A 9,940-nucleotide genomic window follows, 5' to 3' on the forward strand; every position below is an offset into this window, starting at 1 on the left:
AAGGCCAGGACCAGGGAGGAGCCTGCAACCGAGGTACGTGCCCTTGACGGGAATCGAACCCGGGACCCTTCTGTCCGCAGGCCGACACTCTATCCACTGAGCCAAACCATGTAGGGCCATTGTTATTTTCTTCTTAGAGCTGACTTCTTAATTGTAAACCAAAGGTACCATGATTTAAATTAGGATTTCACTTTATTATTTAACTTCTTACTGCCAAGATAATTGGCATTTTATTGCTTATAACTGTGAAGAAACAAATATACACAGTCCTATTTGGATCAGGTTAAGGAAAGTGATAATAAAGATAAACTCATGAGCCAGGAATCAGCTCTGACATCCCAGGTACTTACCTGCTCTTACAACTAAAATTTACTCAGAGTCCTACCCAGTCCCTGCACCAATGTGGAGATGAGTTCCAATAACCATTCAGGGCTCACTGCACAGAATAGAGTAGCAAAGCCATACAAGGGAAATTCCTGCATAATAATATCCTTATTCAGACTATGTGACTTTTACACTTATCCACAGTGTTAATGTGCTGCATTTAGTTATCTGGTATCTCAAGTTTCCCTGAAATCTGTAATAATAAAAGCATAATATGCTAATGAGATTGGATGTCCTTCCGGACAACCTTCCAGATGAAGCCAGGGCTGCTGAGAGGGAAACCAGGGTCCTGGGTGCCAGAGGGAAGCCGGTGCCGACAGCCAGGGCAAGGAAAATCTACTCTTTTTTTTATTGTCTAAAGTTTTACATATGTCTCCTTTTTCCTCGATCGACCGGCCCCCCACCACAGCCATTTCCACGCAGGGAGCCCCCACCACCCCAGTGTCTGTGTCCATTGGTTATGCTAATATGCATGCATACAAGTCCTTTGGTTGCTCTCTAACTGCCCTCCACCTACCCTGCCATTTGTCTCCGGATCTATTTTTTTTTTTTTTTTTAATATATTTTATTGATTTTTTACAGAGAGGAAGGGAGAGAGATAGAGAGTTAGAAACATCGATGAGAGAGAAACATCGATCAGCTGCCTCCTGCACATCTCCCACTGGGGATATGCCCGCAACCCAGGTACATGCCCTTGACCGGAATCGAACCTGGGACCTTTCAGTCCACAGGTCGACGCTCTATCCACTGAGCCAAACCGGTTTCGGCCCTCCGGATCTATTTTTGTTCATCAAATTATGTTGATCATTATATCCCACATATGAGTGAGATCATCTGATATTTATCTTTCTCCGACTGGAGGAAGGCCTACTCTTGCATAAATTTCATGCATCGGGCCTCTAGTGTATTTATAAAATGCTTCCAATAATATTCCCCTTGCCCAGCCCAGAGGTAACAACCATACTGACTTTTATGTTAATTATTCTCTTTTCCTTTATGTTTTTACCAAATATGTGTGTATCTTTAAAAAAAATACATATTGCCCCACCTGTGTGGCTCAGTGGTTGAGCGTTGACCTATGAACCAGGAGGTCATGTTTCAATTCCTGATCAGGGCACATGCCTGGGCTGTGGGTTCGATCCTAGGTGGGGCATGCAGGAGGCAGCCAATCAATGATTCTCTCTCATCATTGATGTTTCTTTCTCTCTATCCTTCTCCCCTTCCTCTCTAAAATAAATAAGAATATTATTGCCGAAACCAGTTTGGCTCAGTGGATAGAGCGTCGGCCTGTGGACTGAAAGGTCCCAGGTTTGATTCCGGTCAAGGCCGTGTACCTGGGTTGCGGGCACATCCCCAGTGGGAGATGTGCAGGAGGCAGCTGATCGATGTTTCTCTCTCATTGATGTTTTTAACTCTCTATCTCTCTCCTTTCCTCTCTGTAAAAAATCAATAAAATATATTTTTAAAAAAAGAATATTATTAAAAAAACATTTTTGGTTTCACATTTTTGAACTTTATATGAATAGAATATGCATTCCATTCATGTGACTACTACATGTGACTTCTTTCGTTCCACAGTATGTAATTTTCCTAACAAAAGTTAATATCAAAGTAAAGGCTTACATATGATCAAGCTATTCCATAAAACCTTCACTTAAATTATCTGCTTCCACTGATTTTTAGTCTGGGGGCACAATTTCAATGCCATACAGGGTTGCTATCTAATATGTCTCAACGTAACCAACTGTTCCCTTTCCCAGAAAACAGAAGTATCTTCAAATGCCCACAGTACCTGGCATGGTGCCAAGTGCTAAATAGAATCTGATATTTCATGATAGGCTTACTAGATAATTGTTTGTTTGTTTTCAAACTACAGGTCATGATATCAAGTTAATGGGTTATAAACAGCATAGTTTACAATGCAATAGAATTATCACAGAATGAGTAACAGGTAAGAAGCTTACTATTGCTTCATGAAACTTTTGTTGTGTTTGCTCACATGCCTGTGTTCTGGATTTCAATCTCAGATGTCTTTCTTAGTTGATCACAATAAAAAAGTTTGAAAATCACTATAAAAATGACATTAAGATGTCCAACACTGGCAGTTTTCATTCATCTTTCTGAAGATGTTGACACAAGAACTCTTGGTGAAGGCCTTTCTAATTTACCAAAATTAGCGTTGGTGGTCAAAGTTGTTTTTTTTTTTTTTTTTTGTAATTTGATTTGCCTCGCCTATAGTGCCATCTAGTGTATTAGGAGGAGAAGCACTTCATGAAATGTAGGTTATTCCAAATTATTAGTTCAGTAATAAAGATGACAATCATCACAAAATTCAGTCCAAATTCAGTTTGAAAAATGAAAATACAAACTCATATTGAACAATAAGGGATATGTTTTTAAAGTACAAATTCAGAAATTATGTGTGGGATTTTGGTTCAGAATTTTAAGGGTCTGGAAGGAACCTGAAATCTAGAAAGGTTAAGAGATTTGCTCAAAAGCCTGCAAAGAGTTGGGAGCAGAACCCAAGTCTTCTAGTTCCTGGGCCAATGCTCTTCCCTCCACCACTTCCTTACCTGTCTACTCACCCCTCCTCACCAGTCTACTCCCACCCCTGCACATTCACTCCAGACCAGAGAGAAGCTGCTATTTAAATTTTCAAAAATAAAAATAAAAAAATTGCATGCCACATTTGCCAAAATCAAACAACTGTGGTTACCAGTCTAAAGTAAAGAGAAATAAAGTTTTCTTTGTTTAAAAAAAATTAGGCAGCATTGAATGGAAGGAACCACTGATTAGTTAGGCAGCAAAAATCGGTAATAATATGTACAAAAGTAACTACAAAAAAACTATGTTTGTTAAATAATTCTACTCTGAATAATCCTACTCTAAAGTTGTAAGACAAGAATCAACAAAACTGTTTGCAATGTTTTCCTTTATTCCTAACCCTGTTTACAATGGGTAAATTGTTTCTTTAAAGTTGGGTCACTTACTAAGGAAGTCAGAAATCTCAATGTAGCCCTAGCCAGTTTGGCTCTGTAGATAGAGCATTGGCATGTGGACTGAAGGGTCCCAGGTTCGATTCCCGTCAAGGACATGTACCTTGGTTGCATGCTTGATCCCCAACCCAGTCAGGACATGAAGGGGAGGTAAGCAATCAATGTGTCTCTCTCACATCGATGTTTCCTTCTCTCTTTCTCTTCCCCTTCCTTCCACTCTCTCTAAAACATCCATGGAAAAATATCCTCAGGTGAGGATTAACAAAACAAACAAACAAAAAAGTCTCAATGTAGGATTGATGGTTAACACATGAAATAAGGGGAGCTGAGCCTTTAAGTGGCCTTATTTCAAAGACTCCAAGAGGCCCACACCAAGACACATCATAATTAAAATACCAAGGGTTAAAGACAACAAGAGAATCTTAAAAGCAGTAAGAGAAAAGCAGTTAGTCACCTACAAGGGAGTGCCCATATGACTGTCCGCTGATTTCATGTTTTTGTTTTGTTGTCAGCTGATTTCTCAACAGAAACTTTTCAGGCCAGAAGGGAGTGGCAAGAAATATTCAAAGTGATGAATAGTAAGGACCTATGACCAAGATTACTCTACCTCGCAAAGCTCTTATTTAAAATTGAGGGTCAGATAAAGAACTTCACAAACAAAATGTTAAAGAGTTCATCACCACCAAACCAGTATTACATGAAATGAAGAGTGTCCTTTTTTTTTTTTTTTTTTTTTTTGAGGGTATTCTTTAAGAAGAAGAGATAAAAATATGAACAATAAAATGGTAACAAATATATATATCTATCTATCAACAATTAAACCTAAAAATCAAAATAAATGAAAAAGAAATCTAACGAACAAAATTAACTGGTGAATAAAATAGAACCAGAAGCATGGAAGCATGGCACAGACAAAGGAAAGGCAGGAAGAGATTAACCAAAGAGCTTACCTATGGACACGGACAGTAGGGTGGCGAAGCCCTGGGGCCGGGTGGGAACCGGCTGGAGGGGGGCAATGATGGGGAAAAAGGGGGACAGCTGCAATACTCTCAACAATAAAGATTTAAAAGAAAAAAAAGGACCCTAAATTATCTGTCCATAAAGAAATTATTTTTCAGCCGAAACCGGTTTGGCTCAGTGGATAGAGCGTCGGCCTGCGGACTGAAGGGTCCCAGGTTCGATTCCGGTCAGGGGCATGTACCTGGGTTGCGGGCATATCCCCAGTAGGAGATGTGCAGGAGGCAGCTGATCGATGTTTCTCTCTCATTGATGTTTCTAACTATCTCTCTCCCTTCCTCTCTGTAAAAAATCAATAAAATATATTTTTAAAAAATTATTTTTCAAACAAGAATTGTATAAAATACACACAGAATGTAAGTAAGTTTGACCAGGGAAAAATAATAGTGACATTCATTGATCCCATCAGCTCAGACACTCATTCACAGAACTGGAATTGTTTGAGCTCATTTGTTAATGAATGCAAGCGTCTTTCATTAAAACTTCACCAGTGTTTCTTACTGACCTCACATAGTGACAAATGAATACGGTATCTCTTATAATTCCTCAAACCAAATATTCCACAATTTTAGTGACCATTTCAAAGCAATTATTGGCTATAATTTTTTTTTATAGTTTTTTTGTTTTTGTTTTTGTTTTTATTTTTTTATTGATTTTTCACAGAGAGGAAGGGAGAGAGATAGAGAGAGTTAGAAACATCGATGAGAGAGAAACATCGATCAGCTGCCCCCTGCACATCCCCCACCGGGGATGTGCCCGCAACCCAGGTACATGCCCTTGACCGGAATCGAACCCGGGACCTCTCAGTCCGCAGGCCGACGCTCTATCCACTGAGCCAAACCGGTTTCGGCTATAATTTTTTTGTTGTTGTTAATCCTTACCTGAGGATGTTTTTTCCCATTGCTTTTCAGAGAGAGAATAAGGAGGAGAGAGAAAGAGAAAGGGTGAGGGAGAGGGAGAGAGAGAGAGAGAGAGAGAGAGATTGATATGAGAGACACATCTACTGGTTGCCTCTCAAACGTGCCCCAACCTTCTTATAGGAGATCATGTCTTTTAATTTCTGAATCGTTACAGTCCTGTTGTGAATGAAGTTAATCCATCTCTTTTGTATGTAAAGGTCTTTGAGAACAAAAGAATTGGAACTGAAGAGCCATGAAAACCATTTACATTCTCAAAGAGACTGCACTGGACACTGACTGGTGCCTTCCTAACCGAGCAAACTGTGGGGTGCTGTGCCAGTATCAGGGTCAGTGATTGGTGGATGCTCAACAGCTGTAGTTGCTTTGTTCATGTACTTTAGTCTCTCCTTATTTAAACATGCACAGACGCACCCTAGCTGGTTTGACTCAGTGAATAGAGCATGAGTCTGTGGACTGAAGGATCCCAGGTTCAATTTCGGTCAAGAGCACATGCCTAGGTTGTGGCCTTAATCCCCAGGAGGGGGTGTGCAGGAGGTAGCTGATGAATGATTCTCTCTCTGAAATCAATAAAAATATGTTTAAAAAAATAAACATGCACAGATGCAAATGTTCTCTTATGACCAGGAGGCTGGGAAAAATAGCCAGAGAGTGTTTTGCTTGTGTTCCTTGGTTCTGCATGCACTGCACTGGCTTTGGCTCATAGCTCTGAATTTTGTAAAGATGTAGAGCCAGAAAACTCATTAGGAGCAGAAAAAGATCTTGGGAAAGGTGTTCCTAAAAGGGGTGGGGAGAGGAAGGCTGGAGAGGGCAATAGGGAGTGTAGAGTTTCGTTTTGAAGAAATGAAAATGTTCTTAAATTAATGTGGTGATGGTTGTATAACTGTACATATACTAAAAGCCATTGAATTGTACACTTTGCTTGATATGTGGAGGATATCTCCATAAGGAGGTTTTCAAATGCAAATGGAGGTAGAGAAAAGAAGGCTAAAATGAATGTAAATAATGTGAGTAATGCTTTTGCCCTGATATATAAAGTAAATGATCTGACTAACAATAGAAATATTTTCATGCAATAGTTTTGATATTCAAAGTGGAAATGATGGGGAGAGCCGCTTGTCACCCAGAGCCCTTGAGGGCCTGCTCAGCACCCTGGTGGTGGCGCCTGGTCACATCTTGAGATGTGGCCATGGTGCTTCTTTCTTTACTCGTTTTGAGAACCGGCTCTAACATGCATCAGTGTGACTATGGGATAGACTTACCAGACAGGAAAGAAAACACAAAATCACCTAGGCAGACAGTTCCCTTTATGCTTTTTCTTTTTGGTTTTATCATAATTTGAAATGTACCTAACTGCCCTAACCAGTTTGGCTCAGTGGATAGAGCGTCGGCCTGTGGACTCAAGGGTCCCGGGTTCAATTCCAGTCAAGGGCATGTACCTTGGTTGTGGGCACATCCCCAGTGGGGGGCGTGCAGGAGGCAGCTGATCGATGTTACTCTCTCATCAATGTTTCTAACTCTCTATCCCTCTCCCTCCCTCTCTGTAAAAAAATCAATAAAATATACTTAAAAAAAGATGTCTAACACAGCATATATTTTTAAAAATTAGAAATAGCATAAATGTCCATTAGTGCTTAAATAAATCATGGTGTTTGAAAACATCATGTTTTCCCTCCACTGACTTCCAAATATTTGTCACTCAGGAAAAGAAAGTTTGAATTAAAAGTAATACTTGAGCCCGGCAGATGTGGCTCAGTGGTTGAGCATCGACCTATGAACCAGAAGGTCATGATTCCATTTCCAGTAGGGGCACAAGCACCAGTTGTGGGCGTGGCCAGGTGTGCAGGAGGCAGCCAATCAATGAGTCTTTTTTTTTTTTATTAAATCTTTATTGTTCAGATTATTACATTTGTTCCTCTTCCCCCCCCCCCGTAACTCCCCTCCTCCCAGTTCCCGCCCCACCCTCCGCCCTCACTCCCCACCCACTGTCCTCATCCATAGGTGCACGATTTTTGTCCAGTCTCTTGCCACATCTCCCACACGCCTTTCCCCCCCAAGAATAGTCAGTCCATTCCCTTTCTATGTCCCTGATTCTATTATGTTTCTATCTCTTCCTCTCCCTTCCTCTCTGAAATCAATAAAAATTTGAATATGTAAGATGTGCTGTTACTTGAATTGTAGAATGTGGTCTTATTAATTTGTTAGTTAAGTGTTAAGTTTGCCAGATCTATAACATCTTTCTATTCATGCCATTCCAATTAGCATAGAAAATTATCTTTGGAATTCAAAGTAAGAAATGGGCCACCAAGAAATGGTCAATTTAAACTATAAAGACGGTGTGCCCTTGAAATGGACACAATTAGATGCTCAATTAATGCCTGTCTACTGAAGAAAGAAGGCCCAGGCATGAACATTTACTGAGGTATCTCATTTATCTCTGCTTCGGTAATTTGTCTGTTTTCTTCTTCGGTAATTTGTCTGTTTTCTTCTTCCTATATTTCCTTTGTGGGCTATTGTGCTACAAAAATGCCTCCATTATCAGATTCAAAATTGAATCCTATGATACTGTAGCCTGAGGAAAAAGAAGCATTGAATATCATTCCTAGTTTTAGACCCAGAAGATACTTAGGAAATGTTACTGTATACACACCACATTCAACATTACTGCTTTTAATTTCTTTTTTACGCGTGCAATGGAGATTAATTTACATGAGCTCTTTTCAATTTCTGTAATAAGATCCAAATTTTGCATTAAGCTTTCCATCTCAAAAACAAACAGTTAAAAAGGACACATTTCTTCTTTCAAGTGTTTTTATTATAGTTCTATTTTACAGTCCCTGCATCTAATATTCACTTAAATGCTTGAATATATATACCCATAGGTTCTACTTTGGTTTTTTTTTGTTTGTTCATTCCCTGATTACCTCCTGTTTCTATCAGAAAACTTCCTAAGTTTCAAATGCTGCATAACTTGAAAAAGCACTAAACCTAGCAACAGGAATGTCTCCAGATCCAGGAAGGCATTTATTGTCTTTAATAAAAAGTCAGGACTGAGCCCTAACCGGTTTGGCTCAGTGGATAGAGCATCAGCCTGCCGACTGGTCCTAGGTTCGATTCCGGCCAAGGGCATGTACCTTGGTTGCAGGCACATCCCCGGTAGGGGGTGTGCAGGAGGCAGCTGATCGATGTTTCTAACTCTCTATTTCTCTCCCTTCCTCTCTGTAAAAAATAAATAAAATATATTTTTTTAAAAAAAAAGTCAGGACTGGTCAACTGCTCAGCGACAGTGTTTCATGAAAAGGGCGTTTGCTGTGGATCCTGAATATGAACTGGTTATAGAATTTGAAATTTCAGAAAAGTACAAAATCCACTGAAACACAGGGGACTTCCCATTCTATGCCATTGCTATTAAACACTGAACTAGATTATGGAATTATGATATGTATGTTCTTTTCATAAAGCTCATGCTCTCACATGATACTTTCTAATTGCAACAGAGCTGTGAGTTGTAGAGACCAGACTGCCATCTCAGTAAGTCAACAGCAGCCTCCTGATGTCCTCAGTTTCACCTGAGAGGTGCACTAAGAGGATTAACTTAAACCCATCTGCCTTTTGAACCAACCTTCAGTTAACCAGGGATGAACAGCAAATGATATCTCAAGGAAATAATCAGACAAATCCAGAAAGGGAGAGGCTCTGCGGAACAATTTTCATGATTTCTAGCAAAAGTCAGTGCCACTAAAAATAAAACAAAGATAGAGACCATAGGGGCTGAGAGCTGTGCTAATTCAAAGAAACTTAAGGGCTAGAAAAACAAGATACAATGCATGATCCTGGATTGGATGCTGATTGGAGAACTAATTAGTTAAAGAACCGTATTTATGCTCTACCAGTGTGACTCGGTGGATAGAGGGTCAGCCTGAGGACTAAAGGGTCCAGGTTCCGTACTATATCTTGGTTGCAGGCTCCTCCACGACCCTGGTCGGGACTCCTGCAGGAGGCCAATAGGTATTTCTCTCTGTCTTTTCCGCTCTTTCCCACTCTCTCTAAAAATCAATGGAGCCCTAGCCGGTTTTGTTCAGTGCGTAGAGTGTTGGCCTGGGCACTGAAGGGTCCCAGGTTCATTCTTCACCCTGTTCAGAAGGGTACCCTCACCCTGGACCTCAACTTCTTCACCTCCAGCTTCCGGTCTCCCTGTTACCTGACCCGCGTATGCAAATTAATCTCACCTCCCTCCGCCTCAGTTTCCTCCTCCAGAAATGGATTAATGTAACTACAAGGTGACCCTGCTCCCTTGGCACCTGGGTCGCCCCCGGGAGGGGCCAAACCCCGCCCCTAATCTTCGCACGCCTGGCCCCGCCCTCGACGCTACACCTTCCATAAAGCAGCTGCCGGGCCTGCTCTGGACCATTCGGCTGGAGGTGAACCAGCGAGAAGGTCGCACGTCCAAGCGCGAGCATATCCGAAGCCTCGCCCGCCCGCCCGCCCGCCCGCCCACTCGGGACTGGGTGCCAGGAGCTGGTTCGGGGGAGGAAGCACTGTGAGGAGCAGGCCTCGGAGGAGAGCCCTTCCAAAGCCCCCCATAGACCCCCCCTCCCTCAGGTGTCTCTTCCCCTGGGGGACAAG

This window comes from Myotis myotis, unplaced genomic scaffold, assembly GCF_014108235.1.
Source record: "Myotis myotis isolate mMyoMyo1 unplaced genomic scaffold, mMyoMyo1.p scaffold_m19_p_9, whole genome shotgun sequence".
In the NCBI taxonomy this organism is placed as follows: domain Eukaryota; kingdom Metazoa; phylum Chordata; class Mammalia; order Chiroptera; family Vespertilionidae; genus Myotis; species Myotis myotis.